This window comes from Wyeomyia smithii, chromosome 2 (assembly GCF_029784165.1).
Source record: "Wyeomyia smithii strain HCP4-BCI-WySm-NY-G18 chromosome 2, ASM2978416v1, whole genome shotgun sequence".
In the NCBI taxonomy this organism is placed as follows: Eukaryota; Metazoa; Arthropoda; class Insecta; order Diptera; family Culicidae; genus Wyeomyia; species Wyeomyia smithii.
In genome coordinates this window covers 6099789-6116754 of record NC_073695.1, presented here as the reverse complement: position 1 = coordinate 6116754, position 16966 = coordinate 6099789, and the positions used below count along the sequence as shown (strand labels likewise).

Below are 16966 nucleotides of genomic sequence, written 5' to 3'. Positions count from 1 at the left end.
CGCACCGTTTATTAAACACTCCATGCTGTAAACCCTATCTTTTTATCCAACATCCCAGTGATTTCTCGTGGACGTGCAGAGATGCTCTCGGCTTCCATAGAGATGAGTATCATGTCAACATATTCCTATACACAATCCCTAACTGAACTGCACTCGGATGCGGACGGTGTTGGTGTTCGCTAATAAATAGATTTGTCTCACCAGTTTTAATACATTGAGGATGAATGTTAATCCCAAACATCATCAATTAGATTCCAGTGTAAATCCAGGAAACCAATTGATCATGTTCTGGCAATAACAGTGTAGTAACCCCAGGCGGTCAATCATGCCCAGGCTCGTGTTCATGCTTTACTAAAATTTACTCTGTTTCTTTTAACTGTATTTGTAGGGTTGACAAAATATTGATGAAATTTCTGCGGGAAAATGAAAAATTAAAGAACTAAAAATGATCGATCTAGACTAAAGTAAAAAGTATGCAGTTCAAAAACCATAATAGGCCAAACTAGAATCAGCTTGAAATATTCAAAGTAAATCTCACTAAGCACTTTAAAGTTATAAAACATAAGCAATATTGCCAATGAAATGTTTACGTATCGTCACTTTAAACAAGAGTGCCAAACCATGAAAAAAACCTTTTCACTTGGATAAACGCATGAAACCATTTGATAACTGTTTGGCTTGCACTGAAGCAATGTCCGAAATGCCTTTCTTTTATGTCAACCGTCAACTTTGGCACGCGAGGCTATCCGTGACGTTGATCGGTGAATGTAACAGAAATGCTACAACGTAAAACATAATTATTATGTAATGCCGCATTCCATTTAACGCTATCAAAACTCCAAAGATCAAGCGATTGTTTAGAAAGTGTGAATTACTTCACGTAATATACACCAACGACTAATTGATTGAACGTATTTATATATTCTGCTGATCAACCATTGGTTGCGTAAGACTGCAGTTTAGGGGCTGTAAAGAAAGCCACAATCATACACAGCAAAATTGAAGAAATGTACAATTTATAATCAAGGGAAGCCACTTCGGTAATCATTGTTAAACCCTCTAAGTTGTATTTTGTAGTTAAGCCAACTGATCGTCGGAACTGACAAACTACGAATTAAAATGAAGCCATTTATCGGACTGAATTTTTCCATAGTTAATTCCCTTCGCAACCGCAGCCGTTGCTGTTCGATTAATCGTCGAAAGCAGATAGCAGCATGCGTACGGACATGCATAAACATTTTTTTCGCGCCTACCAGTGGCAATTTTCCTTCTCCGCCTCCGCAACGCAACTATAAGTGCTACCGGTCGGATGGGCCGCCACAACAACGGTGAATGTGAACGCGTCCGCGCGCGGACAGCTTCCATCAATTGGCCGGAGTGCGCGATGATACTTTTCCTAAGAGGCGAGGTTCATGTTTTCTCTCTTTTCATTCAGCTCTTTTCGCTTGGCATCATTCGAAGCCAATTTGTTGGTTCAATCAATAGGTGCTTCATATTCAGTGTTGTTTTGTTATTAAACTGCAACCGAATGCTGTTGCGATCCTTGTATACCTCACTAGTTGCTGTTTTGATGATTCGTTGTTAAGAGCGTACAAGTGGTGTAGAAAATTTATTCCTTTCAATCATCACTGGTTATCCTAATAATCACTCAATACACTTTGAACAAAATTAATTTTCACCTCCGATTGACACATTTTCTATTTTCTTACTTTATTGCTCGACAGAAGTAAAATAAATTGAATTGTTTTTCTAGAGTTACTTTCAGCAAAAAGCAAAAAGCAAAAAAATCAAACCGGATAGAGGAGAGTTAAATTATTCACCGTAGCGACACCCACAGCCTCCGTTTCTGGGTACTCTCGTGCTCGCCGCGTATGACCTTAACGGATCGAAGGTAAGCACTAGAAAGCAACTTGAAAAATCAAAATTCACAAATATTGAGCACACTTGAAAGAAACAAAATGTAAACCGACGGTAATGCATATTGGGGCATATGCTGAAGCTTGGTTGAAAAAAATGTGTGTATGTTTCATATGTACCTTGGAAACCTTAACCCAATGACGAGAGGAACCGACCAAGAAGAAGAAGATGAAGAAGATCATAGTGAAACAACAACAGAGTCACACAGAGTAGGTATGTGGTATCTAGTCAAATCGGAAGGCTAAACTGAACACGAACGATTGCGATCACCGAACAATTGAGCGTCTATTTGGAATGGGTGGTAGCAAAAAAATAAGGTGAAAAGCGGGATCTTATTTCTGTTGCTTATGTGTGGTGTGCAAATTGCTATTATATGCTGGCCTTTGGTTCCGATACAGCACCAGGAAAGTTGAAAATAACCTGCCTTTGGCTGACGATGATGATGATGATCATCATCATTATCATACGGATGCTAATGACGAGTAGGAGTTCGTAAGGAGAGCAACCCGTTTTATGGGAAGAGTGCGAAACCTTACTGAAAACAAAACAGAAAATCTCCCTCACTTATCTATGGCAAAACGGTGCGCAAAGGTTCGCAAATGGGCGGTGCCAATTAGGTCACGAAATTAACCTGCTAATTTTGCTGTTCCCGAACTAATTCATGATCGAATCGTTTATGACCGACTATAAGCTGGGAGCTTGTTCTTCTCAAAAATCAAATTTTTGTTTTTCTACATCATACGGTCGAACTGATTCATATTCTCGGCTTTCTATAAATGTGAAACATTTGGCACTATCATAAAAAAAACTTTCTAATTGAGGAAATATATTTATAACTTCAACATAAAACCAATCATCAATAAAAGTTTATTCATTAGAATCGGGCAGTAGTATCATAAAAGCGTTTCTTTACTAAAGTATAAAAACCATTTCTTTTGTACCAAAAAAGGTATAATAAAATGCTTTCTTTCGCTGTTATAGAACGACAGATTAGCATAGATTGCTAATATGGGTCAAGTTTTTGTATTAGCAACAACTCATTAAATAAGGCAAATAAAAAATCAACAGTTAGAAGACACTGTTTGATTACAGGTTCCATTCCCAACCGTTGATCACTGCATCACATCATTTAGCGGTTATTCTTAAACGCGAAAGCACTGTATTTTAGTTGACACGAAGATGATACTTGCCTACATTTAAATCGAAATTAATCGCATAATTTGAATCGAAATATTATACGTGCGTGCGAAAGTAAAAAAAAACATGTCTCCAAAAGTGCTCAAACCATTTTCAATTAAAAATCGTCAGTCGATCATTTGTTTCATTTTCGAGCATTTCAAAAGCTGTCAAAATCAATGCAAGAGCATTCGAGTAGTGACTCACATGAAATCTACTCGAAAGTTCTTGCATTGTTTATGACAACTAAAGTACTCGAAAAAACAACTGAAAAGGAAGGTTAACAGCGTCACTGACGATTTTCGATTGAATGTGATTTTGCAAGCCCTACATGGGACAGAGATAGAGTTTAAATCAAAAGCTTAACTAACACATATTAAAAATCAATAAAATAAAATGCTTAGCAAACAATTATCATGCTGATTTTTTGCTTCATAAGCTGCAACAATAATGAAATGAATATTGGTAGGGTAAGGAACGGCTTAAGCAGTAGCGCCTATTTTAATCAGTCGAAGAAAACAGGCCTCAAACTCCTGCATTTTGATCAATATCGAGAATTTGAATGATGGAAACGAAAACTTTGATTGCCTAGCTGTCTTACGAATATGAGAAATACCGTTATTCACAAAGAAATCACACAGAAATCACCATTCGAAACAAATCGACCTGTATTGCAGCCATTCAGGAGCCACTTCGGGTTCTGAAAAAAACGCCAGCAAAACAGATGGAAACTGCTTAAAATAGGTTCGGGGTGATTGAAATAGTGTCCCTCGATTGGTAACTTTGATTGATGATTGTTAGAGTTTGCCAACTTAGTATTACAATCTGAAAACAAGCTCTGACAGAAATAACGATAGAGAACAGATTGATATACTACTGTTTGAGTTTCACCCAACACATTTCGAGTATTTCGCCTGAATACACAGGCGGTTCCTAAAGCTGCTTAGAATATGTTCCCTACCCTATATACCCAACAAACAGCTGTAGTTATGAATGAAATTTCTTCTTGAATTCGTTTACTTTATGTAACAAATCCGAGAATTCTCTAAGGTCCTATAAGATGAATCTGGGTGGAAGTGATCACGCATTAAATCCTTGCATTCTATTGGAAATGCGCTTTTGTACATGGTAAATGATGATTTTTTACTGAGAAATTGATAGTTTATTTTAGTTCAGTTTACCATGTACGATAGCACATTTCGCACAGAGCCTTGAAAACGAAAACAGTGATATTTCATCTTAAAATCTATTCATTGTGGCTCACGGTATGACATAAGATCAAAGATTAAAATAGGAATTCAAGTTTTTGTGAATCATCATCATCATCAATCAATCATCAGTTTTACTTTGGTGGTACGATACTTCCATCAAACTTTCCTCAGTTCTCAAAGTTTAACGAAATTCACTTAGGGGCTAGACAAATTTTTAAAAAAAATAAGATTCATTTATATCACTCCGACAATAATGTACTGACAAGGAGTTGTGATATAAGTAAACAAGTACCTGAAATGCAACGATAAATACTTTGTAATATCGAGTATTGGAAATATTTCGCAATATATCAATAGTGTCTTGCCCCTGATAATTCACCCTGAATCAAGTTTTTTGTAAATAAATTCAATAAACTTTTGGCATTATGAAACATGTTCAAATTTGATTAAGTTTTGAAAAGAAAGTATCAAATTTGACAGATACGTGATTCTCGTAAAACTTGTAATTGAGGACACGTATGCATTCTGTAGTGTAGTAAAATCAGTATCTTTTGATCAATACTTTATATTTTGAATTTTCGAATTTCGCCCATTTCTACGTCCAATCAGCTGACATTTTACTACGTTGTTTTGTTACTACGTTGTTACTATGACAACACTACGAGACGCTCCACCGCCAGGGCTACACATTTCGACCCAATAACAATGACACGATTGAAGAAGCTTTTCCCTGTCACTTCGTATAATGTCATAGTCAACAGTTTTATTCGTGTTCATCTTGTCGAAAAAAAAAACTGACTGCTTCTAGAGGGCAAGACATGTCAGATATCTCTTTAAAATAAAGTTGTCTAGCTCCTAGGACTTCAGCAGTTTTCGTGCTTGCTTTGAATGTTTACCGATTTCGGTCACCTCATGAACACCTTCAGACAGCTTTACTGCCAACAGGCTTTCGATGACTTTTTCAACAAATAGAAATCAGCCCCAATCGTTTCACCTGTCAAATGGTTGCTTTTCATGACGTGAAACGACTGACGACTGGAACGAAACGACTGTCGTTGAAATTATTTTTTTTTTGAAGATTCGTGCCGTGACACAATAAATAAATGGATCTGCCGGCTCGCAAAAAAATGCTTCTATCAAATAACAGTCTTCCATGAGGCTTTCGTTTGACAATAAACTACTCGAACAAGTAAACTTTCATTTTCACTGCGACCGATGACGTTTAACAACCGCGCGTCAGTATGATCTACGGAGAAGGCGAAAATGAAACAGTCAAACAGTAGCTGTTTCTTCACATTCCGGACTACACTGAAACTACACTTTTTCTGTCCCGCACTAATGACGAAAAAGACAGGCTTTGTAGTTTGAAAACACCAACAACAACAACAAATGTCAAATCCCAAACGAAAAAAATGATAGCTGAATGCAGAGCCTATGTTTGTAATATAGAGCCGCGCAAAGATGAAACCAAAGAAACCAAATCAGTGTCAAACGAGGGTACCAATCGAGCAATGTGAATAAACAAGGTGATAATGTTAGGAGTGGATGAAAAGTGTTGTAATTGAGCGTGATAAACAACGTTGCCAGTATGCCAGATAAATCTGGATTTTGCCAGATTTCTGTTTGCGCGCCAGACAAACAGATAAACCTCAGAATCTGCCAGATATTTGTAAATGAGCCAGATATTTGCCAGATTTCATCCGCGTCGTCTCGCAAAAAGGTCATTACTGCGAGATGGGCCGTGCCTGGTCTCTACCTACCTACTCCCGGCGAGAGCAAAAAAAAGGTCATCACTTTCAATTCTGCCAGGAATTTTATCCAAAAATGAGTGACAGATTTTTTCCATACTTTTTATTTTCGTTTTGCCAGATTTTATTCAAAACTTAATGGCAACGCTGGTGATAAAGAACATGTGTTTTTCCGAAGTTTTACTTACACATTTTAATCCAACATTAAACCTGTACACTGGTTCAGGTAAATTTAACAAAGCATCACCGATGTAATCTTTCAAAACTGTGTACCTTGTGAAGAATTTCAAAAAATGATATTCGCTTGTGCATGATGTAAAACAGAACTGTATAGTTCTTCGCAACAAACGGCACAAAAACTGTAATGTCGAAACGATAGATTTTCTCTTTGCGCGACTCTATATACACATAGACTCTGGCTGAATGTAGTCTTGTTTATCTGTTCGTTTTCGAGCTGGAAAGTGTAGTCCGGGACGGTGTAGCACCGTCGCAAAAATGAATTGAATATTAATAGAATATTCCTTCCAATCGGCAGCGAGAAGAGTGCGGCAATACATCGAAACTCCAGGAATTCTATTGAAAGTGACGCTTCATTTTCGGCATAATTTTTACTCACTGAACTGAAAATTTTGGGCCCTACCATCGCCTATCGCGATGAACAGTGGTATGTAAATCACGACTTTGGCTTTTGAATTTTAGTGCGTTTCTTGATTGCTCAATTTAAGGCGTAATATCTACCAAAAAAAAAATCTTGTCATTTTTTTATTGGCTTAAATCAGCCTAATACTATCTTAGGATCAAAATCTACATCGCCCAAGTACTGATCTAAACTCAAAATTCGTTTAAATCAATTTTTATCGAACAACTTTTATGCTCCAAAATCACATTTTTCGATTATTTTGGCGATGCTCGTTTTTCGAGGCTTTGTAAACCAGCAGAAGTTACCTCTGATCGGTATCGTGTTTCAAGTTTGAAGTATAGAGGCTGCTGCATCAAGTTTCGATTGTTATAGCGTCTCTACAGCACGTGGTTACTCACAATTTCCCTTTGTTACGTCGATTAGCCGTTTTCGTTGTGTACGTTCTTTGTTTGAGTTTTTCTATACTTTATAAATGTAAGTTATATTTAAAAGTACACAAATATGAGTGACAAGTTTGAGTTTTGCGTGGGAATTGACGCCGACCACGTCAAAGTCGCTAAGCATCGCATGTCTGATATCGCGAAAGAGGCTAAGCGCAGCCTTACATCAAATAACAAAAAGAAAGAACAGGAAAATAAAGCCCAGGAAGGACAACTTAACGGCGCAGGGATAGCTGACTGAAGGTAAAAAAAAATATTAGGGGCTTTATTATTGCGATTCTAAAGATTTATAGCATATTGAAACTTTGAACGCGTTTTTCTCAAAACCATGTTTTCAAAATCGGCAAGCAGTAGAACTTAAAATGTTAACATCCAATTGATTTGAAATTTTAACTGTAGCTTCTTCATTAGATTATCTAGTGAAGTACACACGATTTTAGTGATTGATTAAAAACAACATAAGTTATAAACAATAAAAGTCGATTTTTTTTGTCAAAAAAGATTTTTTTTTTCAAACCGTTGCCATTTTGCTTTTTTGTTTTGGTTATAGGTGGCGTTGGGCACGACTTCTACTGCTCGCCGCGGGAGAACTTTTAAAATAAGTGTTTCACGGCAATCACTGCACAGCCGCCATTTTGTAAAAAATAGCAATAATTTTTTTTTCTATTCTCCAAGAGTTGCTTAGTCCATTGACATATTATTTATATACCTTACATCTCAAATGTCCTTTGAAAAATCATGAAAAGAGCCTTGTTTTTTGAGCATTTGGTAGATATTACCCCTTAAAATGATTACGCCTTTTTTTAATGGCACTGAATCGTCAATCGAAGAGATGAAAACCCCGTGAACGATTTTTTTTTATCGGTAAATGCTGAGTGAATTGGACTAGTAATCGAAAAATATGATGCAATTAAAAAAACAAGTAGCGAGTGAAATAGAGGAAAAACGGGGGGTATTCTGTTTGATAGTTTAATAGAACAATTCGCAGAAACATTTTGTTTTAAGTTATGAAAACAGGATAAAGAGTGCAAATTTCATCACAGAAAAAAGCTGTAAAAACCATCCATTGGGTATTATTTCTTGGAAATTTGTATAGAAGTAGTTTAGAGTGTATTGTTTACACTTGTTCTTGGTAAAATAAAATAATTCTTATATATTTTTAATATCGCAATTTTTAATATTTTCAAAATCAAATTTTTCCTCAATGATATATAATTGAGAGAAAAATTTTGGCAGGCCGCGAAGCTATAAATCAATTGATTAAATGATTCATGATTCAGTCAATTCATTTACATGATACCGTTTTGAATAAAACTTCGAACACTTTACAATATAAATCGAAATATTATAGCTAGTATAATAAAATCAATGATTATTATATAACATTTCGTTCCTTGGAATGTCCTTCACCCAGTGATATATAACTCTTCACTGTAAGGCCACCTTCAGGGAATCGGCAGGCGTTGAAAAAAGTGACAGTCAGCATTCAGACGGTTTGCCTATCTATCTCTTAGCGATTACGTTGAAGTGTTCGGAATTTGAATCAAAGCCGATTTCTAAACTCTCCCTGTTTCTGTGTACAAAACGTGTTTAAATATATTTAAATAGCATTTAATTGCAACAACAATAAAATAACCAACATGCTAAACGTTTCAGATCGTTGAGAAAGCTCATTTTTCGTTGATTTTTTAGTGCAAGAAGTTACACCATTGCTTGAGTACTCGAAATTTGATGCAGTACGGTATAACGACATAAAAAAGAAATTATATTTGACTGTTCGAAATATAAATCATTATCCTAAAATGTGATTCGATTTCCGAACACCTTAATATTCAGAACATTTACAAAATAAAGCATTAATCATTAGATTTATGGTTTAATTTAGCATCTACACATTTCATTAATCAAGCGAGCGTTTACCCAAACTTATCACACTATCACTTTTTTCAACGCCTACTGGTTTCCTGCAATTGGCCCTGTACTAAAAAGCAACATCACAGGAAAGAGGACATTCAAGTGTACGGAACGGTAAATAATCATACATTTTTACTACACTCTAGCAATAATAATTCGATTTTTATTATGAAGTATTCGTAGCTTGCGACTGCTCGATCAAATCAAAACGGTACACCGAATAAAAACTTGGGTTTATCGGAATAGCATTATATTACGCATGCAGTGAGAGGACATGCGCCTGCTTTTCGATCCACTATAAGCCGCTGTTGAAACGACACATGTCTAGTCAGCGCTCAAAGCAATTTTCAATCATAAATTACCAGGTGATAGTGATGCTACTCACTTCTGCTTTCAATAGAAAATCTTTTATTTCTTCTTCGAACACTCCAGCAATGCAAGAGCATTCGAGTAGTGAATCACATTAAAACTACTCGAATGCTTTTGTATTGATTTTGACAGTTGAAGTACTCGAAAAGGAAACTTGAAAGCGGTGAACAGCGTCATTGATGAATTTTAATTTGGCGTTTTTAAGCCCTGCATTGAACAGATTAAAAAAACATTTATCTTCTAAAATCGCATAGCGGTGCTGTAATGAAAACACTTAATGTTGCATTACAAATTACCAGAATACAACTTTTTCTTTTCAAAGAATTCATGATAAGTTTGCGTATGACATTTGAATAAAATTTGCAGGATAACAAAAGCGGACTAGAAACTTAGTCGCTTAGCAAAAGATTACACAGTGCAACAAAAATTTACTTTTTCTTCTGCCTTAGCTTCTATGTGTGATTTTGACGTATATATGTATTTTGACTCATAAACAAATTTCCCCGAGTTTGAACACATTTCACCTTAAGGGGTAACGGTGGCCCCATTTTGAATTTTTGAGTAATCGGGAATTTTCGATGTTTCCTCGATGCCATTTTGTTTTTAAGCTAAATTTCAAAATTCTAAGAGTTTATCCACATATTAGCATTTTCTTACCCATCTTTAAAAAAAAACAGATCTCAAATCGGACAAAAACTGAGCTCAAAATGGTGATTCTACGTAAACGGTTTTGACATGGTTTTGATATATTTCACAAAGCGAAATAATATCGAGTATTTATGAGTATTTATGGCAATGAGCTAATATGTAAAAGTGGAAGTCAAATTATGTCTTATATTAGGTGAAAAAGACTCAGGAATCGATTGATAGGCATCTGATTCACTTAAAATATTAGCAACATGTCAATCTCTCCCTAACTCGCCTACAATACTAAAATAAAATTTAGAAATTTCGATATTTGGCTTTAAATCAAAATGGCGTCGAAAAAACATCCAAAATTTCTGATCTATCAAAAATTCAAAATGGCGCCACTGTTTTATTTGCTAAACATCACCAAGGGTAATCATTTAACACATTTCGAGCAGTATTTTTTTCTTCATTAAAATATCGAAGGACAACGATAGAATTTTTTTTTGTAGAATCACCATTTGATCAGAAAAAATGGTATACTGCCCATAATTGAAAAATGGTTTAATATGCTATAGACATGACATTGAGAAAAACGCATTTTGAATGATTACGTTGGTACAACAAGTATTGAACGTCCAAGATAACTTTTGTAATGAGTATATCAGCCCTCATATACAGGGTGTTAGGTAGCTCACTTCAAATCCTCTAAGGGGTGATAAAGGACCTTATTTGATGAAAAAAAATCCTTCTACGCATGTGGTGAACATTCAACTACTGCAGAGTTATTCACTTGTTCCAGTTTTCGATTATGTTTGCCTTTAACGTGATCTAGCACAAGAAGTATGATAGCTAGCTCAATTTAAAGTGAAATAGCAGCTAAACTAATAAAGCTAGATGCTTGATGTCAAAGAACAACTTGAAGAATGGATTTCAATGTTCAATTTAGTTAACAAAAAAATTCATATTCATCACACATTTCAGAGAGAAAACTGCAATTTAGTTCTCAAAAAACATTTGATTTCACATTTGTTCCTTTCTAAGTGCTTCCTTTTTTCTCTAGTTGGACATTTTTAAGACACCATTGATTACGAAATTTTCTCAGCTTTCCAACGAAATCAACAGAAATGAGCTAGCTATCACACTTCTTGTGATAGACCTCGTGGAAGGCAAACATAACCGAAAGCTGGAAAGGTGAATAACTCTGCAGTAGTTGAATTTTGACCATATCCATTGAAGGATTTTTTTCATCAAATAGGGTCCTCTATCACCCCTTCCAGGATTTTAAGTGAGCTACCTAACACCCTGTATGCTAGACAAAACCTTGCCGTTTCATTCAGACAGAAAAATCTGCGACCATCCGTCAAGCATTTTTAACGCAGTAGCCCGTTTTTTCAATTATAGTTGGCAAACCCGTGTGCAATTCGGCTAATACGCATATCTTGAGAATTATATCGTGTTTGGGTTGTGGAAAAATGGTTTTATATTACTTAAAACAGTATGGCAGCACAAATGAGGACGAAAAGGACGACGAGACAGATGTTCCGTGCACCCTGATCAAACCATTGCGGAAGCGTAAGATTCAAGCTCTTAAAACACGAAGAACGAAGCAACTTCAATATATTAGACATTTTCTCAATTATTTTAGATATTAGACAAAACTGTTTCCCATTTGCTGCTTCTACAAATGCTTTTTTGACAATCGACTTCCGTAGAGATGTTGATTGGGGTGTTTAAAATTTCCAATCACGAGAAACTGTTTCCTCGATTTTGGTTAAAATGGCATATTAGACAATTTTTTTAAATATGGGCAGTAGAACCGAGTTTAGTTGAGAAGAGAAAAAAAGCGATATTTCAGGACTACACTTTTGAGGTAAGTTTTAGCCCATTTAACTAGACCGATTTTTTGCGAAAACTAGTCACGATCGCAATGTTCATTAGTGTAAAGATAAAGTATACATAGTTTGAGTGCATTTGTAAAAAGTACATGTGAAAAATATTATAGTGATTACCGACGTGAAAATGTTATCGACATCGGGAAAAAAGCATTTGCGTGAAAAATAGTAAGTTAGAAGCATTTTGAAAGTTTTATGGTGAATCAAAAAGTGGAAATTGATCAAATTGAGTGCTCTGCTGTTGGTTGAGCAATTTGGTAATAAATAAATAAATAAGTCGAATAATTTACTATATTTCAAGAGCCTCCCAGGCTTTGTTTCCATGCCAGAGTCTTGGTAACATATTTGCTATTCGATTTTGTGTTCACTTGCGAACCAAACGAAAGTTGAAGCCATTTGTAATAAGCATGATTAAGAATACTTTGAACCTTTAACCTTCCAGTTGGTCTCGAGGTACGAAGCTGACCTAACCAGCCAGTCGTCGTAGGTTCGAGTTCCGGCTCAGGAGCGATTGTTAGTGTCAGTAGGATCATAGCGCTAGCCTCGCAGTTGTCCTGTACACTAAACAGTCGGCTGTGAAGTCTGTGTGTAACTAAACAGAAGGTCAAGTTCCGAATGGGAATGTAGCAGCAAGGCTTTGCTTTTAAGAATACTTCGAATGTTTGATTTCACTTCGTCTCCGCAACTGTTTCAGTTATCATATTCCAGATATTCAGTATTACCAACGTCTTGGCGATGTTGAAGGTGAAATGAACAGAAATTACTTCTCTGACACAACCTGTTGTTTTGCTTTTCAAAGGCTGTGCAACTAGACCGCGACAGTAATGTTAAATTGACACTGAAAAATCGCAACACTGGCTGAATGTGATGAAGTAAGAAAAATCATCGCATTTGGTAAATAATTGGCGCAGTAGACAGTTGTCAAATGATCCAATGTTTTGCCAACCTTGTTTCGATTACTGAATTTTCATTGTCAACGATCGTGAACTTGTTGAGTTCTCTCTGAAGTAATTTGATTTTTCTCAGTGCCTGTACAAGGCTTTTAGGAGGTCATCCATCCAACTAGTATTGTGTTAATTTTGCTAATAGTAGCGGGTCCAATTTTTTTTTTTTTTTTTGTATCTTCAGGAGAAATAACGGAAAAGATTAGTATGCTGCAAGACGAAACTCATTTCCTTGTTTTAATGTAAATACCCATTAATCTTACTTGCAGCTAAATTTGAACGAATGTTCGCACAACCTCAATGAAGCTAGCTTGCAACCGTAACTGATTCCGTTTTTCTTTCCAAAATAACAAGCTGTCAAGATGAGCGTGATATTTGTGGTAATTCATTGTCAGTACGGTAGTTTACAGAAGAGTGATAATAATAATAACAACAGAAGTTGACATCAGCTAAAATCATAGAATCATCGCCTGCTCATTCGTAATGCACATGGCATCATAGTGAGTGCACTTTTCACTACTTTTAGCTAAGTGTTAGATGTATGAGATTGACTTTTCACTGTGGAGCGTAACGAAATACACGAGTAATTATAACTTACATGTTAAAAAAATCAATAATATGAACGGTGTTAATGTTCAGGTGAAGTTCAGGTTATATTAGATAAGCTTACTCATTTAGGTCTCTGAAAAAGTTATCTTTGCTAGGAGCATCTAAATTTACAGGAATAGTTAAAAATCTATAATCTACCAATTTTTTCCAGTCTGAGCTTCAGGGCAGAACCTGTTTTTACCAGTGTCATTGTTCGATTCAAGTCTAAAATATACAATGATTGCAAAAAATACCTCAAACTTAAATTTGAGAGCTTCAATGAAAAAGTATTCCCAACTAAAGTAAAGTTTGCTTTTTTATTACATTATTTGCATTTACTAAAACGGGAAAAGAGAAGAGCCCTCACAATTTTCCACAATTCAACTTATTGCTGTAGTTAAAGTGAGATGAACGAATATATGACATAAAATGACAACAACGTACAAAACTTTGATAAAATCAGAGGTTGTGGGAAGATTTACTGAAATGCATGCAAATTTTTTCATGCATTGCGTAATGATTGTCTTTTCAACCGCTTGATATATCGTGCCAATAACAAAATCTGACAATTTTTGAACAAAGCTCAAACCGCACATCTCCACATGGTGAATCAAAACTATCAATTGAAGTGTTTTTCTTTATTCGGGTCATCCAATTTCGCGCACATAAACACTTTTGGCACAGTTTCGAGTGCACTCAGCGCGCACAGTTTTACCACTAGTTTTCAAACATAAATAACGAAGCGAAATCTTTTCGCTTTCTCGCCACAGCCAACACACAGCAGCAGCAGCAGCAGCGTTCGGTTTTCAAAATCCCACGATTATCATCGTAAACAATAAACCATAAATGTTGCTCGCTTGTTCAGTGGCTTTCTTCTGGCCGGGAAGCCGCAAAGTTGTGTCCCGTCCTGATATCAATTCTTTCAATCCGCAGCCTCGGTCTTCCCAGCGAACCCATACCGCATTCCGAAACAAGATCAGGGAAAACTTCGCGGTCACTTTCTCGAAATTGAGCAACGCAGTTGCACGCACACCCCGTTAACGGTCATTGATTAATTGCTTGTTCCGAACGATATTGGCACCTCCGAGGATTATTCCGGGACAGAGCTTCAAGTTTCCGCGAATCAACCAACACTCTCGCACACACAAACACTTTGCTTTGCTTCACCTGCTTTGCTTCAGTGCGATGAAAATCCAAACATGGCGCTCTGAGACGCACGAGAACCAAAGAAAACACCTGCGATTCCGTTCGAGTCCGGTTAATGACTGAGCTTGCCCGCCTGCGGTGATCCTCGCGGAAGTCACTGCAACCTCAACCTTGCGGCAACCGGTGGACTGCTGCTGCAGCTGAAGAAAGAAGAGAAAGAATCTGAAGCTGACTTTGGTGGATCAACGGGGGCCTCCACAGAGCAGCCAGCAGCAGTGGCTCACATCGCGAGCATGAGTACCCGTAACGGAGAGCCGTTGTGATCGGTCGTTGCGGTGGTACTGTAAGCTTGGACTGGTACGTAGTGGGGTGGTAAGAAGAAATGAAAACTGTGGGATACAATGCACAGCAGGTTGCTATTGAGTTGCCGTTGTTGATGTTTCGAAAATGTGCGGACAAAATATGTTTTGATTAGAATGTTCAATAGAAGAGCGTCCATGACCTAGAGAGAATTTTGATTGAAGTAGGAAATCTAAAAGAACTTTCGAGCGATGAATTTGATCTATCTCTCGACGCAATTGATAGAACTTTGTTCATCTTCTATCAAACAGTTGTGAATAGACACATAAAGCAACAATCAAAATAAAGAAAGTCAAGGTTAAGGTACAAACCAGTTCTTTCCTAGCATTCATTCCCTTTTCCTCAACCTTTTCATTTCATCAGCATCCACGGCGCACCATTTTTACGCTTGTTAATTAATCACTAAGTTCAAACCGCGTTCCATCTGCTGTGTAAACACTTCGCAAATGGTATAGGTACTCGTAAAATTCCAAGGGTGCACACTAACCGGAACCCCTTCGGGGCGGCTGTCGCTGTGACATGCCGAATTTGGCAAGCGCCTGCTGTTGCTGGATTTCCGTCAACAAAGCGCGTACAGATTCGCTCGTGAGAAGAGAAAGCACACCGCCCAGCATCTCGGGAGCGGAAAAAGTTGATCAACAGGCTATAACAGCATCGGTAAACGGGTTTGCCACCCCAGCAGCCCCGGCCGATAAGGAAAAGTGACAGACCGAATCACCTACATTCAAAGAGCCGCAAGTCGCAAGCACGGAGAGGAAAGACGGTATCGATCGGGCGCGCAGATCGGGACCAGACGCGAGGGTGAGCGGCCATCGCCGATGCCGTTTCACCACGGGTCATTGACACAGTTTATGTTTCTCACCGCAACGCGCGCCAGTAGCCGGCAGGATGCCGGATATCGCGCGAAAACAAACGGGATGATTGCGAACCGTGCCAAACAGAAGACAGATTAATTATAGCGTGCCTAAGCGGCTCCCATCATGTTGCCAGCATCTGCAATCATTAGTCATGAAAAACATAAGAAGTAGGACCGTCGATGTCTTACGGTTTATGTCAAACAGGTAAATTTTAAAACCCAGTCATTTCAAAGTAGTTTGCAACTTGCCGGTCTTGATTGCATTCACTTTTCCATTCTACAATCCGAGGTTGAGGCATTGAAACATTATTTATTTCTTCTCATTATGTTCGTGAATACTGCTTGGATTTTAAAACTTTTTTGAAAACATAAACAATATATAGAAATGTATAACATTTCATAATTATACCACCAGTTGTTGATTACAAACTTATAGCGGTCACAATCGCTTAGTTTACCTTTCCTTTCTGATTGGATCACTCGCTTGATACGAAGACTGGTGGAAAAACGCCTGCTGTATAGGCTACAAGCTGTACAAGCTCAGGCATTGATTTGAAGCTTGTAGTGTACTTTAGGTTGCTGTGCTGTCACAGCATTGCTTACAATATTCAAAATTTTGTTTTGAATCAATGCTACAAAACGTTCGGCCAATGTTAACAAAGTTGACACATTTTTCCAATGCAAAATTTCAGTATTTACACGTGTGTTGAAATTCCTATTGACGACGATACAATCGGAAATGACTTTTCGCTGCTACAGTTTCTAATGGGAGACACCCAGAACCTTCAAGGAAAATTAGAAAATAATTGCTTTTAAACTTATTGTTTCATTTACAAAAGTTTTAAAAGTCATATATTTAATAGAAATATCATCAGGTAAGAGAACTGCGGCGAAATTTAAGAACATAGAACTAAGATAATTAGCTCGAGTCATTTAATTTGTGTTTGTACATGATGTGATTCCTCCGACAAATATGGTCTTAAGTTAGCTCTAATAACGATGTGTATCGAAGAGTCCCGTAATGCTAGTCGGTATACGAAAGTTCAACCACAAACTAACACACGTAGCACTGGAACCTAGCTCCATCCCCACAAAACAACGATTAATTCAAATTTCCAATCAAATAGGAGTCTTC

General features: G+C 37.1%; 1 protein-coding gene across 4 annotated transcripts in view; it reads right to left on the bottom strand.

The window, feature by feature from the left end:
• The window catches only part of LOC129723941 (neurotrophin 1), a 65270-nt gene extending 50507 nt beyond the window's left edge, over positions 1 to 14763 (bottom strand). The window contains exon 1 of one of the 4 annotated variants that reach the window (XM_055678439.1): positions 14637 to 14763. The gene's annotated coding sequence lies outside the window, so the exon portion shown is untranslated. Of the gene's footprint in view, positions 1 to 14184; positions 14480 to 14550 lie in introns of those variants that run through there. The other 3 variants (XM_055678440.1, XM_055678441.1, XM_055678442.1) reach the window with 3 other exon arrangements.
• Between the last annotated feature and the right edge of the window lie 2203 nt (positions 14764 to 16966).